The 16,750-nt window shown below is 44.0% G+C and overlaps 1 long non-coding RNA gene across 1 annotated transcript in view; it reads left to right on the forward strand.

Annotated features, from left to right (window-relative positions):
• LOC128351668 (uncharacterized) overlaps window positions 1-15,847 on the forward strand; it is a 30,122-nt gene extending 14,275 nt beyond the window's left edge. Inside the window, exons 2-3 of the long non-coding RNA XR_008319961.1 lie at window positions 14,364-14,452; window positions 15,712-15,847. This is a non-coding gene — a long non-coding RNA (uncharacterized LOC128351668). The remainder of the gene's footprint in view (window positions 1-14,363; window positions 14,453-15,711) is intronic.
• Window positions 15,848-16,750: the final 903 nt, after the last annotated feature.

Raw genomic sequence — 16,750 nt, forward strand, 5'->3', positions numbered from 1 at the left:
TTTAACATTTTTTTAAAAATATATATATATCCTGCTCTTCCTCCAAGGAGCCCAGAGCGGTATACTACATACTTAAGTTCCTCCTCACAACAACCCTGTGAAGTAGGTTAGGCTGAGAGAGAAGTGACTGACCCAGAGTCACCCAGCAAGTATCATGGCTGAATGGAGATTTGAACTCGGGTCTCCCCGGTCCTAGTCCAGCACTCTAACCACTACACCACACTGACTCATGAGAGTGTCAGACCATGGAGACATGCATGAGGGCCAGATGGCAGATACCACCCAGCCGGCTTGCTCTGTATAAAAAAGCCACAGAGATAGGAACCTCGGAAACAGCTCTCCCTGTTTTGGTGACTGCCATGAAAAAGCTGTCAAAGCGGGCCCTCTGTCAGCCCATCTACCCATCTGATCATGGTCATCTTTGTTTTTACCCAGAATGGCAACCCCACTCTCCTGGGTTTCCTGGAGACTGGAGCTCCCCTCTCCCGTGGTTCCTTGTGGTGGCAGATTTGCATAAAGCACAACACCAGTCTGTACCTGGGAAATTAGAATTAGAGTAAAGATCTGTCCATGGTCCCAGTAGTTCCCTAGTCTGCCCACCCAACTATGCCTGGATACACTAAATGTCAAAATCACCTTTGGGTGCTTTGGCTACCCTGGAGAGGGTTGCTGTGCAAAGTTTCTATCATTAACCAGAGAGCCCCCACACAAGTGTTTCTTTGGTTAGCTCAACCCATGAGCATGCAGTACAATGGAAGACCAAAGATCGGCGAGCCTAATGTCCTCCATAGTAGATTGGCCCTCTCATGATTGTGCTAGTCACTTGGTGGCACATGTGTGCGGGGCATTCTGGAGAGCCTCCTGACGCCGGAGGCTTGTTGTAGCCTCCTGGTCAGGGGTTTTATTGTGAGTTGTCGCGCTGCAGAGCCACGCCATGGTGACTCACAATCACAAAAATGGGGTTAGTGGAGCACTCCCCTGTTTAAGGGGGGACATTTTAGAGGTCTGGCCACCAGAAGCCGTGTGGCTCCTGTGACAGCACACAACCAGCCAAAACAGGGCTGGGCTCCCTTAGCCTTTTGGATGGTTGTGGGAATAGCCTTATCGTGTTGCCTCCCCTTTCCTGAGTAACAGGGGAAAGTGCCCCCCAACAAGACTCCACCCCGCAACAGAAATGGAGCTTGTGTGCGAGTTTTGTTTTGGTGTTCTTATGAAGGCAGCAGTCTGACAGCAATCACGGTCAGACAAAGGGCTTGAACGGCATGGCATTTAGAGGGATTTAAATGCCCTTTCCCTGCCGAGGGTGGGCGGACCATTCCAAAAAGGCACAATTGCACTTGGCACGCCCCTTTGGAGATCATGGCCAATGACTGCCACCCCGGAGACATGTCGATGCCTTGCCCACAGTCTGGCAATTTGAGTCTGGTGATGTGAGCACTACAGGGCTTGCTGAGATGCAACTTTGGTGGACCAGGAAGAGGAAGGGGCTCCCCTGCTCTGAAAACAGCAGTTGCTTGACTGCGGCGGTTAGACAAATGTCTGCAATGCAATTCATGGTTTGAAAAATTAATAAACCTCTGGTTTCACGTTACCTGCAAATACAGCCATAGATTATTTTGTTCAAAGTTAAACTCTATGCAAAATCAGACCCCAACATGCCCCCAGTGAAGTCATTAGGAGTGTGACAAGGTCTGCTCTCAGCTAAATCTCTCTCATGAGCCTCCAAGAGCCTCCTAATAAAATTCCAGTGAGACACCCCAGTCAAATTCTATTAATCCCACTTATTTGAAACACTCCAGTTCCTTTGTTTGTGATGAAATGGATACATCGTTCCCAATCATTTCCCATGCTGAACTGTTGACTGTACAACTCAGCTGCTCTGTGGGGAACAGGCAAGTGATGAAGCAGGCATCCAGTGAAAGTGCAAAAGCAACCTGAGAACTGACAGGTTCATTATGATACAATTCACTGTATGCCTGCATTGGCATGCTTGTTAATGTGACTTTAATTTCAGTGGATTTAACTGTATGCCAAATGAAGATCTTTGCATGTTGAATATTTAATAAGCACTATCTTGCAAGGGAGAGTTAAATGATCAAAGTTCTTGACTCTTTTGGTTGAAGGCCTGTAATGAGCCTGTGCCCATGAAATATTTAATTATGATTTTTTTAAAATATAAAAATGCTTAATGTGCTAAGTTTAAAATATTTAAGTAGACATTTAGCATTTGTTTAAAAGTTCATCCCAAGAAAGAGATAAACATGGGATATATCAATCTGGACTGGAGCCAGAAAGTTGCTTCTCAAAGATCCTCACAAGCGAGGTAAACTTTCATGTTCTTAACATGAAATGTCCCTTGCTAACTGTGCACCTTTTTAAATGGTGATTCTCTTTATTTAGCAAGGAGAGAGCAACTGGCCCTATCCATCTGCAGCACAGCATCCCTCCAGTGGCTATTGCTGGTGTCTATCTTATGTTTCTTTTTGAGACTGTAAGCCCAGGAGACAGGAACCTCTATCTAGCTATCTAAACCACTTTGGGAACTTTTAATCGAAAAGCAGTAAATAAATATTCATCGTATTCATTAACATGAAACCTATACTGAGAAATCTTCATCCCTTGTTGATGTAGCAGCTCTGAACCGCAATGGAGAGCCTCCAGGAAACAAGGACTTCCCTGTTACCTGCCCTCTTCCAACAAGAATGTGGCATCCCTCTTCAAGGGCCTTGTGCATAAACAGACCAACATAAGGGCACAATCAGGACCAGGCCAGAGTCATAGGTGACTGCAGGGACAGCCCATGAGGTTGTTTGCTAGGTAAAGCAAGTGGTGGCTACTCTGTGGCAGACTAAGGGGGCAGCCAGCAACTCCTGCCCTTCTCTTCTAACACTGGGAGGAGGTGGTGGAGGCAAGAGTGGCACAGTGAGCATTGTGCAAGTGCATGCAAGGCCTTTGTTGGGCAGTGGTTAGAGTGTTGGACTAGGACTGGGGAGACCTGAGTTCAAATCCCCATTCAGCCATAAAACTCACTGAGTGACTCTGAGCCAGTCATGTCTCTCTAAGCTTAATCTACTTTACAGGGTTGTTGTGGGGATGAACATAACCATGTACACTGCTCTGGGCTCAGTGGAGGAAGAGCGGGATATAAAGTGTGTGTGTGTGTGTGTGTGTGCGCGCGCGCGTGCTGATAGCATAGGTGTACAAGTGCGGGCTGCTAACGTCAGCTGGGGCATTCATCTGCCCACAAAAAATAGCTTGCACATGTACATTATCATGCCTTATATTAGCTGAGTATTGTAGTATGGCCTCCAAGTCTTTCCTAGACTGTGCTCCTTGCAGAAGGAAATACCAAGGATGGAACCTGGGACCTTTTATGTTGAAAGCTTTTGCTCTTCTGTCAACAGTGTGTCATAAAATGAGCATCTGAAAGCCATATATCAGAGAAGTGGAAGGACAGTGAGTCTTAGCCTCAAGTTATCCTCTTAATATTCCCATACATTTGAATTAAATAACATAGCTAAACAAGCAATACTAGTTTTTGCCTTCGTATTAAGATGATAGCAAGTTCAAGCTGGGAGGTCTAGTATGTAATGCATCATCCAAGGTCAGCAGCAGAAGCATGGCCCTGAATGAATAAGGTCAATGCTGGAAGTTCCATCTCAAATCCTAAAGCACAATCTGGGAGGGCTGTGCCATGAGTGGGAGGGAAAAAATGTAACATAAAGTATGTTTCTATAGTGATTTCTTACAACAAGAATACAGTATGCTGACTGCTTCTTTTAATCCATAAAATAGATCAGCTCCCAATTATTATCAAAATATATTGTATGGATTGCGTCTGCCAGTTATAAAAAAGAATGAGAACAGAACTCAATAAAGCAGTGATCTTTACGATTTTTCATGCAGGGGCCGCTTTGGCAAAACACCTTCACTGTAAGAGTCAATTCCCACTGTGTTGATGCCTGCACGGCCGTACACTTTTCTCAATGCTGGGAAAGCTGTTTAAGAGAGCCGGAGCGCCCTCTTAAGAGTTCTAGGGCTATACAAGGGGTGTGCACAGAACTGAAATGGGTAGTTTCAAACCGAGTTGCCCAGTCCACGAGCCAGTTTGATAGAACCGGCAGTGGTTCAGTTTGAGCTGTCAGACTGGGTTGAACTGGTTCGACCCAGTTTGATGACCCTGCTTGTAAAGGGGAATCTGGTAAGTATTCCCCTTTAGATGCAAAGGGGGCTGGGCAGAATTCCCTATCTGAAAATGGGTTGGGGGTGGGCAAAAGGGCACAGGGGCACCTTCTCAGATTTTGTGGTGTCTCCCCGCTGCCGCTGGATCTGCATCAGTGGTGGGAGGCCCCTTGGCCCCAAGATTGGTATTATTGGCAGTAATTCAATAGGAAGAGGAATTCAATAGGAGAAAGAGTCATAACAAATCCAACCAAACACACTCTAGAGCCCATTTTAGGGACTACTCTGTGGAGGTGGGGGTGGCGAAGAAATTTGTTTTCTCCACCCCATTGTATCTGCTCAGTGCAGAGCAGCACAGCTGTTTCGTGTTGCAAAGACATTGGATGATACGGATTATCTGGACCCTTTTCAATCTGGCTTCCACCCTGAATATGGGACTGATACTGCCTTGGTCGCTCTAGTGGATGACCTACACTGGGAACTAGACAGGGGGAGTGTGTCTCTGTTGGTTCTGCTGGACCTCTCAGCAGCATTTTATACCATCAACCATAGTATCCTTCTACACTGCCTCTCGAGTATGGGAATTGGAAGCCCTGGGCCTTTCTTAGGGGGAGGGTCCAGATGGTGGTGCTGGGGGACTACTACTTGGCTCCATGGCCATTGGCCTGTGGAATCCTACAGGGTTCTGTTTTGTCCCCTATGTTGTTTAACATCTACATGAAACCTCTGGGAGAGGTCATCCTGGGACAGGTGGAGGTGGTGGCCAGGAGTGCCTTTGCACGTCTTTGGCAAGTGCGCCAGCTGCGTCCCTTTCTCGAGAAGGCAGATCTGGCCACAGGTACCCATGCCTTAGTCATGTCATGGCTGGATTACTGTGGGCTGCCCTTGAAGAATATTTAGAAATTGCAGCTAGTGCAAAATGCGGCAGCTAGGTTATATCTAGAGCTGCCCGTTGAGATCACATCACACCCATTTTGAAAGAGCTGCACTGGCTACCAGTTTGTTTCTGTGTCCAATTCAAGGTGATGGTTTTGACCTTTAAAGCCCTTAACAGTTTGAGCCTGGGATACCTGAGGGACCACCTGCTCCCAAGGGTTGCTGCCCGCTTGATGAGGTCATTTGAGTGGACTCTGCTCCAAGTGCTGACAATGAGGGAGGCTCAGCTGTCATGCACACAAGACAGGGCCTTCTCTGTTGCTGCCCCCAGACTCTGGAATGCTCTCCCTGTGGCTATTCACTCCTCGGTCTCCATCACAGTTTTTAGAAAGCATGTTAAATCTTGGCTTTTTACCCAGGCTTTTATATGATTGTCTCTACTGCTGCTTCTTTGTATTTTGTTCAGTTCTTATGCTTATATTTTTAATCTTTTTAGTCAGATTTGTTTTATATTTTAGCTTAATATTTTAATTGTGTCATTTTTATTGTCTTGTTTTTAATTTTTGTGTGAACCGCCTTGAGATTGTTTTAATGAAAGGCAGTATACAAATTTAACAATAAAATCCCAAACTCTCTCTGGTTTCTCAGGTTGAGGCAATGACCAGGGATGTTTTTTATCAGCTTTGGCTGATACATCAGCTACGCCCATTTCTGGAGGAAAATGACCTTAAAACTGCTACATATGATGGTAACCTCCAGGCTCAACTACTGTAATGCACTCTATGTGGGACTGCCTTTGTACATAGTCAATTGACAATTGGTCCAGAATGACAATTGGTCCAGAATGCAGAAGCCAGGCTAGTCTCCGGGATAACCCAAAGAGACAATATAACACCAATCTTAAAAGAACTGCTCTGGCTACCACTATGTTTCTAAGCGAAATACAAAGTGCTGGTTATGACCTATAAAGCCCTTTCTCCATCTCTGGCTATTTTTAAAAAGACCCTTAAGACATACTTGTTTCCTCAAGCTTTTAATTAATTTTAAATGGTCTGCTTTGCATCATAAAATTATTTTAATCATTTTATCCTGTTTTGTACTTGTATTTTAACTTATGTACACTGACTAGGGATGCACATGTCAGGCAGTGTGTGTGTGAGGGGGGCGGGGATTAAACACTGCACGGACATAGGGCGCCGTACTGTTGTGGTAATATTGGCAAGCCCAGCATTACAGGGATAGGAGAAATGGAATAGTATTTTCACTTCCAGTTATCACCAGGAGGGAAGCCAACAGTTTGGAGGAATTCATACACTTGGTCTTGCCTAAGGAGGTCCAGGCTTTCAGATATTATCACAGTGACGTGGGATGAAACCAAGAACACACTGTGCTAGCATAGCACTACTCACACAACAGACCTAAACAGCGTAGGCCTGGGTTATTTAAGATCATGCCTCTCTACATGCGCCCATCTGCAAGTCAGTCTGCAGTGGAGGCCAGTCCATTTGGCAGTGACTCAGGGTCAGGCGTTCTCTATCGTCACCCTTGGGCTTTGAAATGCACTCCCCTGTTGGCGTAGGAGGCTTTTCGTCTCTGGTGGCTTTTTGAAGACCTACCTGTTTAAACAGACGTTTGGTTAGTTTTAGATGTTTTTAAATGGTTTAAGTGGTTTTGGATGGTTTAATTTATTTCAGATGGTTTTAATTTGTTTTAGATCATTTTAACTGTTTTGTTGTAATAATTGATTTTCAATGTAAACTGGCTTGAGTCATTGTGATTCGGTGGCATAGAAATGTGATTAAATACATATGCATAGATGAGAACCCACAAGATGTATTATGTATTATGTAGTATTTATTTATTACATTTATGGACCACGTCATCCAAAGGCTCTGGGTGGTGCACAACAAGTTTAAAAAAACATAAAAACAAACACCATTTAAAACACACTGCTTAAAACAAGCAGTGCTTAAAAACAAATGTAGTGGTTAAAGTGTTGGACTAGGAATAGGGAGAACCAGGTTCAATGTCCCATTTTTCCATCAAGCTCCTTGGGTAACTCTGGGCTTATCTCTTAGTCTAACCTACCTCAGAGGGTTGTTGTGAGGATAGACGTAGCCATGTACATCACTCTGGGCTCCTTGGAGGAAGAGAAGGATTAAAATGTAAGAAATAATAAACAAATAAAAATAGGAGAGGCACAGACCTGTGGTGGCATGCCTCACCTCTTGACCTATTCACTATTCATTCAGATCTGTATGGTGCTTTAAGCTGCAGGGGCACAGGCTTCTGCATTCAGTCAGAGAACATGCCAACATACCTATTCACATGCATTTTACACATGCTCAGTGACAGATGGTGAAGTAAATGTACATGGGGCGGAGGCGAACTTGCCACCATGCATTTGTTCTAAGCACATTTGCAGCACAAATAGTGTTCACATGAAGGGGCCTAGAGTTACATAAAATATGGAAGCAGTCAAACAGCGTATGAGCAAAATCCAAAGAACCGAAAGGGAATTCTCTGCCAGCTTAGCAAAGAGGCACCTTTTAACATGGTGAGTCTCTTTATTTAGCAGGGGGAGAGTGCCTCCAGTGACTGTTGCTGGTGTGTATCTTATGTTTCTTTTTAGATTGTGAGCCCTTTGGGGACAGGGATCCATCTTATTTATTTATTATTTTTCTGTGTAAACTCAACTGCCCTGAGCAATTTTTGGAAGGGCGGTATGGAAATCAATTAAATACTACTAATAATACTAATAATAATTAATGCTTCAGTAGTAGGAAAATGAAGAGAGAAATTGGTGGTGGGGTGGGTGGGTGGGAGAGTACCACAGGAAAACATCTCTCACACTGGCATACTACATCACCTCTGTGCTATGAAGATTCTTTGAACAGATGGAAAATTGACACGTCCGGTTCAAGTCAACAGGTCTGTGGTGTCTGGGGTGATTCATTCTTCATGCATCTCTACCAGTTGATCATTCATGGCTTTTATGAATAATAGAGTTCATTCTTTTCATTCTGCAACACATCCCACGTTCTATGTTTCCCCAATGAAAATCAAGCAGATTTTTCTTCCTGAATGTTCTAAAGGTCAGTACAATGACTCCATTGGCTGGCCCCACTGAAGGTCTAGAATTAGTTCAAAGATGACATCTAAATGCAGTTACCTCGGTAACCTAGTTTGGTTTTTTTAATATGACCCAGGAGACATTTATTGGAGCATTTATTTGGACTACTGCTTTGTGTAAACATGCCATGCCTGCTATTTTAGTTAACAAGCATTTCCTAAATGCCATCACTGTAAATAATGTTCACCCATTTCAGAGCTACAAATTGATTTCTCACATGTAAAAACTGACATGGGTCAGAACATCAGTTGGAGTTCTGCTATTGATTTCAGCAAGATGTGGATTGACCCATTATTATGATTCAGACTGTAGGTGTCTCTCATTGAGAATCAGGAAAATAAAAAGGAATAGGGTGAAATAATGGAAAGTTTGGTACATTCTCTGGTTTTTTTCCAGTCCTCTGGAAAAACACACACAAATATTATTCAAAATATTTCATTATGGTGTGTTTAACCTTCTTCTCCACAGGCCTTAGAGGCAAATCATTAATGCCTGTAGCTGAAAAAGGCTTTTCCTCCTGCATGCAGACTAAAAATTCAAAGGTATATCAGAAAGGCTTAAAGAGCCAGATAATGAGTTAGCAAACAGTGTGACTACATACTGTGGAAACTCTCTAATAAAGTTAAAGTGATGAGATTACTGCCTGAATAATGGAGTATAGACTGCTCATTTCAAAAGCCTGATTGCTGCCATAATTGTAACCTTGCTTCCTAAAAATAGATTTGTTTTTGTCATCTTCCTTTAATCTTGAACATCAGTTGGGCATTTTCTCTTAATTGCTGTTTAGAAATGTTATGGGGTTTTTTCTTTCTTCCTCACTAAGGGTATATGGTTGGTATTCAAAACCTCCCATTTGCTGCCGCAGACATTAACTCCTTTTGTCTGTCATGGAAACTGAAGATTCTAATCAGGAACAGGAAGATTTCATATCAGGGGGACTCAAAATGGCCTCGTGACTGGAGATGATGAGAATTGTAGTCCAATTTGAGAAGTCATTTGAGAAGCCCTGCCTTATATAACTGAGGTCTCAGGCTACACTCTGTTGTACTTAATGGTTTACCGGAGGATTTGTCAATAATTGTAAACCAGGGGTTCCCAACCTGTGGTACTCCAGATGTTGCTGAACTACAATTCCCATCATCCAGCCACAATAAATTGTGCCTGGGGATGATGAGAGTTGTAGTTCAGCAACATCTGGAGTAGCTCAGATTAGGAACCCCGGTTGTAAACTAAAGCTAAACTGTTTGGCTTTTTCTGTGTAATATTTGAATGTATATTTTGGCAGCTTTCAGCTTCTCCCAAACCATTTTTAAAAGTAATGTGCTTTTAGCTCTATTCGCAACCAAGTTAAATCCAAACAGCTTCCATCCACATGCTGTGGCTAAACTGGGCTGCAGATCTGGCTATTTGTCTTCTCAATTTAATTTATATACTCTTAGGTGTAATCAGTGCTCAAGGAACAAGATTAATGTTGTTCAATATCAAGCAGTGCTAAGGGCACAATCAGCTGACATCTGATGTCATCTATGCTATTGCACAGAACTGGCCTCTGATATTACATGGGAATATATTTTCCTCATTCCATTCTGGTTCCTGTATAACACAATGCTGAGGCTCAGAAAAGGCAGCATGAGGTTTTTCTTGATGATTTGTTTGGATTGTCTTACACATTTTAGCCTCTTCTCCTTAAGCGTCTAATGCAAATCACAGCTAATATGGGACTCTTCATAGACTTCAGTGGACTTGACCTATTTCTAGTGAAAAGAAAATAACATCAGAATTTGTTATTTGTATCAGGTATGGGGGGAGGGGTTGTGTGTGCGAGAGAGAGAAGGGGAAGGGGTTAGACTTTTTTCCCATTGGCTGTATAAATATACACAACATTGTCTTTTTTGCTATTTCACTCTATTTTGCATGCAGACTTTGAGATAACTTTCAGCCTAACTGGACATACAACAAGAAAATCTGAGAGCTGGGATTAGGAGCTGCAGGAAGTAACAGTGTACCCCTTACCATATATTCCCATGTCTGAGGCACCCTGGAATGACTTTCCTCACCATAACTGCATGGTTTTTTCATGGACACTTCTGGAGACGTCTGTTGCTGATATAGGGTGGGTTCACACAACCCACTAAAAGTTGGTAAGCCATATGGAAGAGAAGGAACCAGAGGTTCCACGGTGCACATGCTCCTGTCTGATCCTTCCCAAGTCTGATTGGCAACTGGCCAACCCAGGTTGTTACCAACCTTGTCAAGCCAACTTCAGCCCTTGGTTACGAACCTCGGGTTGGAATTGATAACAAGTTGGGTTGGTTTGCCAACTGGACTTCAATGAGTTTGGACAAACATCCTCATGGGCTGCAGGAACCTCCAGTCCTTCTCCCAGACTGCTTACTGACTTTCAGCAGGTCACATGAAGCCATTAATAGAAACATTCAATGATGTCTGGAAGAGCTATATAGAGGCCAATTAGCCCTTTCTCATGTGCAATGTGAAAGGGCTACCTGTTTTTGTGGGTTAGCGGGTCTTGTGGTAGCAAGCATGACTTGTCCCCTTAGCTAAGCAGGGTGTGCCCTGGTTGCATGGAAGAATGGGAGAATTGATATGTGAGCACTGTAAGATATTCCCCCTAAGGGATGGAACCACTTTGAGAAGGGCAGAAGGTTCCAAGTTCCCTTCCTGACATCTCCAAGATAGGGCTGACAGAGATTCCTGCCTGCAACCTTGGAGAAGCCACTGCCAGTCTGTGTAGACAATACTGAGCTAGATGGACCAATGGTTTGGCTCAGTATATGGCAGCCTCCTATGTTTCTATGAAGGAAGCCCAAAAGCACTTACCTCCCCACAGATGATCCTCACACGGTCCCTGGGTGGGCAGATCGCCTGCCCAGACAAGCACCCGCCCAGACAAGCAGCTCCGAGGACTGGCGTGCTGGAACATGTCACCCTGCATCTCCCCTCCCAAGCTTCAATAATGCACCACGCAAGTGCACTGAGCATTATAGGGATTCCCCCACCCCACCCCAAGTCTGCTATCCACAGCCACTTGCAGTCGCAGCTTACAGACAGTCTGGAAAACAGGGTTAAGGGAGGACTCACTCCCTTAACCTCATTTTCAAGCAAAGCTCTGTAGATGGGTTTGCCGCTTGAGGCATGATCCCGGCAGCTCACATACATGTGCAAAACAGTGCTGGGCTTCCTTAGCCCAGTTTTGCATGCATGTGTGAATAGCCTCATTGTCTGATGCTAAAAACATATTTAAGAAAGTCATGTGAATGGTCCCAGCAGGAGGCAAGAAAAACAACCTTGCTACGCTTATAAAAGATATGCTATGCTTGAGAGAGGGGAGTTTCTTTTATTGACAGACTTGCAAAGTTTATTATCCTAATGAAGGGGAATGATGCAGAATGAGAGAGAAGCAGCAGAACTACTGCAAATATACAAAGGGAATTTTCCTATTGAGCATCAGGAAATTCCTTTAATATACTTAAAAGTAACCTGCATAAGGCTCTATTCATAAAGGTTCTTCAAGCTTCTATAATTTTGTAAAAACTCATTTGGACTGTCTTGCCCCCATAGAAATGTCCCATAAATACTTCAGCTGACAGGCATGATGAAAGGACTAAGGAGGAATCAGAAATGCAGCTAGCATTTGAATTGGTTGAACCTATTCAAACGCTGGCTGTATTCGTGATCCCTTCTTTCAAGCCTGTCAGCAGTTGGGGTTATGGGACTTTTTTATAGGAGGCAAGACAGTCCAAGTGGGTGCATGGGTGCAAAGAACCAATCTGGTTCTTTGTTAAACATTATAGCAGTATAGGTGCACTGGACTCTTCTCTCTTTATGCAAATCAGAGGAAGAACTGTTCCATATGTAAATAGTCTCTAGAGAGAGGATTTAGGACTCCTTGATATGCATCTTTGTGCCTACACACTTGAATATATCAGGGAATGTATAACCTCCTTCTGTACCATGGTACTGACAATGTAGAGATTCATTGGTTATATTATGTGTGGATATGAACATTTGTAAAGCTGTATGTAATTTAATTTTTGTTAACTGAATGGAATCTTGCATTCACTTTTCAGTGTACAATTTTGCTGTGCTAAAAGATATTGAGCCGGGTCTCACGATCAGTGAGACCCGGTTTGCAAAGTTGAGCGGGGAGAGCGGGCTAAGCCCGCTCTCCCCGCACATGAGCAAGTGTGAGCCCTGGGCAGCCGGATCGGCCACCCACACAATTCCTGGCTCCGTGATGGAGCCGGCGGGGGTTGGGGAGCTCTGGGGCCGCGCGGTCCCGGAAGCTCCAGTATGCCCTGCGCGAGCACACAGGGCATACTGGGGAGACCCCCGGAGCTGGGAGGCAACTTTTCACCTCCCCTCCAGGGGTCTCCTCTTGAGTAGACATGGCACAGAGCCGCACCACAGCTACTCACAATCAGAAAGCCTGGGTTTGCGGAGCTTGCTCCGCAAACCCGGGCTAAGGGGAGGGCTAAAAAAGCAGGCTAGCCGCTTATAAGCCACCCAGCTCACCTGCGAGCCCAGTGGTTTACACAATCAGCCAAAATTGGGCTAGGCTCTCCTAGACCGATTTTGGCTGATCATGAGAATAGCCCCATTGTCTAATCTGACCTACAAATTACAGATAGCCTATAACCTCAGGGGCCCACTGTTCCTGAATTTGATACATATTGATGCTCTCCACAGGAGCTGTGTGGAGAGCCTATAAGGGTTTTGCGTGGCCCACTCTTCCTGCAGACAATTGAGGGGCTAGCCCCACACGATTACCTGCTCCAACACGGAGTCAGTAGGTGCAGTGGGGATCGGGGACTGCCTGGCCTTCAGAAGTCTCAGCATGCCCCTCGGAAGTCCCAGCATGTGTGAGTGTATGGGGCATTCTGTGGAGACCCCCATGCTGGGAGGCTTGTTGCAGCTTCCCGGTCAGGGGTTTCCTCATGAGTCACCACAGGGTGGAGCCATGCCGTGGTAACTCACTATAAAAAACCCAGGCTTAGCGGAGCACACGCTCTACCTCATTTAAGGCAAGGGGCATTTAGGGAAGTTTGCTGCTGGGAGCCACACAGCTCCCATTGCAGCACTCGACCAGGAAAAAATGGGCTAGGCTCCCTTAGTCCGGTTTCTCCTGGTAATGGGAATTGAAGGATTATTGCTCATGATAGCAAAGGTGATGATGGTTTTGTTCAGTATGCGGTTCTGTTTTCAAGGAAGACTGTCAAAACAGTTTGAGAGAGTTGGGCGTTTTCTGGACGACAAGATTTGCAATGTTTAGTGTGTTAATGTGTTGCAAATTGTGACAGAATAGGGAAGCGGTTTCAGAACAAGAGTAAAGGGTTGTTTAATGCTTCATGGTAAGCTGGTGGCCATTCATATTTTCCATCCACTGAAATATATTTTCCAGGCAGGAGTGTCTATATTCTTGTTGAAACACATTTATCTGCCCCTCCTCCTGGAGTTGTGGAATGTGTGTGATGTTATTATTATTATTTATTAATAATAACAAAATAAATGGGGGAGCAAAAGTGGGGAAGAGAAGGACTGGTGTGCCGGGGTGGGCGCTCTCTTCCATGGTGGTGGCGGCTAGCGACCCCTCAGCTCCCAGAAAGAAAGAAAGAAAGAAAGAAAGAAAGAAAGAAAGAAAGAAAGAGGTGGGAGGGAGGGAGAGAGGCGAGCGGTCTCTCCAGTGAGGGCTGTGGGATTGCCCAGAAGTAAGGTGATGCATCCTGGGACCCCGGCCCTTGGAGCTACCAGCAGCAGTCGGTGCTTGTCTGGGTGGGTGATCTGCCCGCTCAAGGAAAGAGAACTGTTCATGTGCAGAGAGGTAAGCTCTTCAGGGCTTCTTCCCCACTGACCTTATTGCCCTTTCTCACTGGTCTTGAGAAAGGGCTCATCTACTACTACTACCACTGCTGCAAATATTTATATACCACTCTTCAACCAAAGTTCTCAAAGCAGTTTACACAGAAAAATAATACATAAATAAGATTTTCCCTTGTCCCCAAAGAGCTCACAAACTAAAAAGAAACATAAGGCAGATACCAGCAACAGCCACTGGAGGGGCACTGTGCTGGGGTTGGACAGGGCCAGTTGCTCTCCCCCGGCTAAATATAAGAGAATTGCTGCTTTAAAAGGTGTCTCTCTGCTCTATTAACAGGGATCTAGCATTAAAGAAACATTTAAGAAGGCTGCAAACTACTGAATGTGTCCAGCCTCCTAGAACGACTGGTTGAAAAGAATGCCTCTGTAAGTAGGAGCAATGGAATCTGTTTTAGTCTTTAAAATTAATAACTTATTGGCCTTGTAGTCATACGGAAGCGTCTTTTTATGTTAGATTAAGGAAAGGCCTTTTAAATAGCTAGGCAATTTTTAAAAAAATGATGCAACAAAGCTACAGTCAAGATGTGGATCTGGGGAGCATGATATAATTTGCCTTTTAAAATGCTATGCTCTTAAACTCTGTTGCACGTACAGCATCCACACACTTTTTCCATTTGGGCTGCTTTCCCTTCAGCCAGTTGAAGTTGTCTTGTTTGGTGTTGACTCAGCTTGAAATTACTTCACATTTCAGTGAGGAAACGCTGCTGGTTTACAAGCTTGTGATTTCCAGACAGACTTCCAGAGGCCTCAGCTAGGGTTCATTCACATTCCCCCCTCCCTCAGTCATGCCAAATGTGACATATTCCGTCTTCATACTGCTGAATGAATGTATGGCTGGATTTCTGGCTCCTGCTTCTGTGTGGGCAACAAGCTGATAGGGATTGTGTTTAGGAAATCACTTTCTTCTTTTTTCCCACTGAGTTATAGAAAAAATATATGCATAATGTTCAGTGTAAGTATGCCTGTACTGCAGGGCAACGAGGCCAGTTTTTCAATGCCATTTATTTTGAAGTCTTCTTTGAATTTTGGAGAATAAATGGAGTAGTGAGATTCAAGTTGTCTGTCTGTCTATAGAAGCCCTATTCAGACATGCTGTTGAATATTTATTTATTATATTTCTGTACTGCCCCATCCAGATGCTCTGGGCACTGCACAACAAAACAAAAATCGACAATCAATCATTTAAAACAAGCAGCTTAAAACAAAACAAATTTAAAAACAGTTTAAAACCATTACAAACAGAAACATTTAAAAGCAAGTTTACAGTTATTCATGTTATGTTGAATACAGATACTGCAGTACACATCCTACTTGTACAATGATGCATTCGAGGTGACTGTATCCAGCTTCACTTTTAAAATGAAAACAGTCATTCACACAAACACAGGTATGAGTTTACAGAACTTTTTACACTTGTCCAACATAATGTCTGAATAGGGCTAGTGCGTCACACATATCTTGATTTCTGAAGCACTAATTTCATCCACATCATTTCTTCTATAGTGCAAATAAGCTCCTATTTAAGAACACGCTTACCTGCACTCAGTTACCCTTATATTCTTAGCTTCTTCAGAGAAGCTCCTAGTACTTAATACCACTACTTTACAGTTTTCTTTCCCTCCCAGATTCAGTTGCACTATTTGATCATGACCACAAGCAGAGGGAGGAAAGACCTGGCTGACAACTGCATATTTCAGAAAGGAGGACAACAGCTTTGCCTGTGGAAGATGATACTTCATTTCTGTTAAGCAGCACAAGATTAATAAACAGCGGTGGCTCTCATTATTCATGCAAGATCCATTCTTACCTATAGGCACAGATATGGAAACCACAAATAACAAAAACGTGAGTCAATGGAAATTGAAGGATTCCTACCAAAAAGGGGGGAGGGTTCAAAAAAGCAAGGGAGGGCTGAAATAAGAGAAGAAAAGGACAGTCTCTTATTCTCCAGGTCTCCAACAATGCCCCCAACCCCCAGCAACAGTCAAATATTACCCCTCCCCCCAAAAAATTAAGCCACAAAATGGCACTCTGCTGGAAAATGGCAGTCAGATATGACATTGGAAATCATTTCCAGGTCATTTCCAGCCACTCCAAACTGTGGATAGGCAAATTTTGCCTGTTTGTCTACCCATAGATAAAACTGGGTCTCTAATGAAACTGTGTCTCCAAGTCCTAATCGCGGATATGTGAAATGGACTGCAGATCTGGAGTCCATGGATATCGAGGGCCAACTCTACTGATCATTGCTGGTAAATGGTTAAGTTGTGCTGTCGAGTCGGTGTTGACTTCTGGTGACCACAGAGCCATGACCATTACCATCTCCCATGCAGTATGAAATGATGCCTTTCAGCATCTTCCTATATCACTGCTGTCCAACATAGGTGTTTTCCATAGTCTGGGAAACATACCAGCAGGGATTCAAACCGGCAACCTCTTGTTCTCTAGGCAAGTTATTTCCCCACTGCGCCATTAGGTGGCGATTATTGCTGGAGCACATGTGAAGTCAGAGGGACATGCTTTCATCTCTGATTATGCTTGAAGAGCAAAAGACACAGGGCAGTACTTTTGATCTCTACAATGCATTAAATCTATCACTTACTATGCCATCTCATTGGAGCCTACAGTAGTCTTTTAGGATGTTTGGTTGTCAAGACTATACCA

This window comes from Hemicordylus capensis, chromosome 3 (genome assembly GCF_027244095.1).
Source record: "Hemicordylus capensis ecotype Gifberg chromosome 3, rHemCap1.1.pri, whole genome shotgun sequence".
NCBI lineage: Eukaryota > Metazoa > Chordata > Lepidosauria > Squamata > Cordylidae > Hemicordylus > Hemicordylus capensis.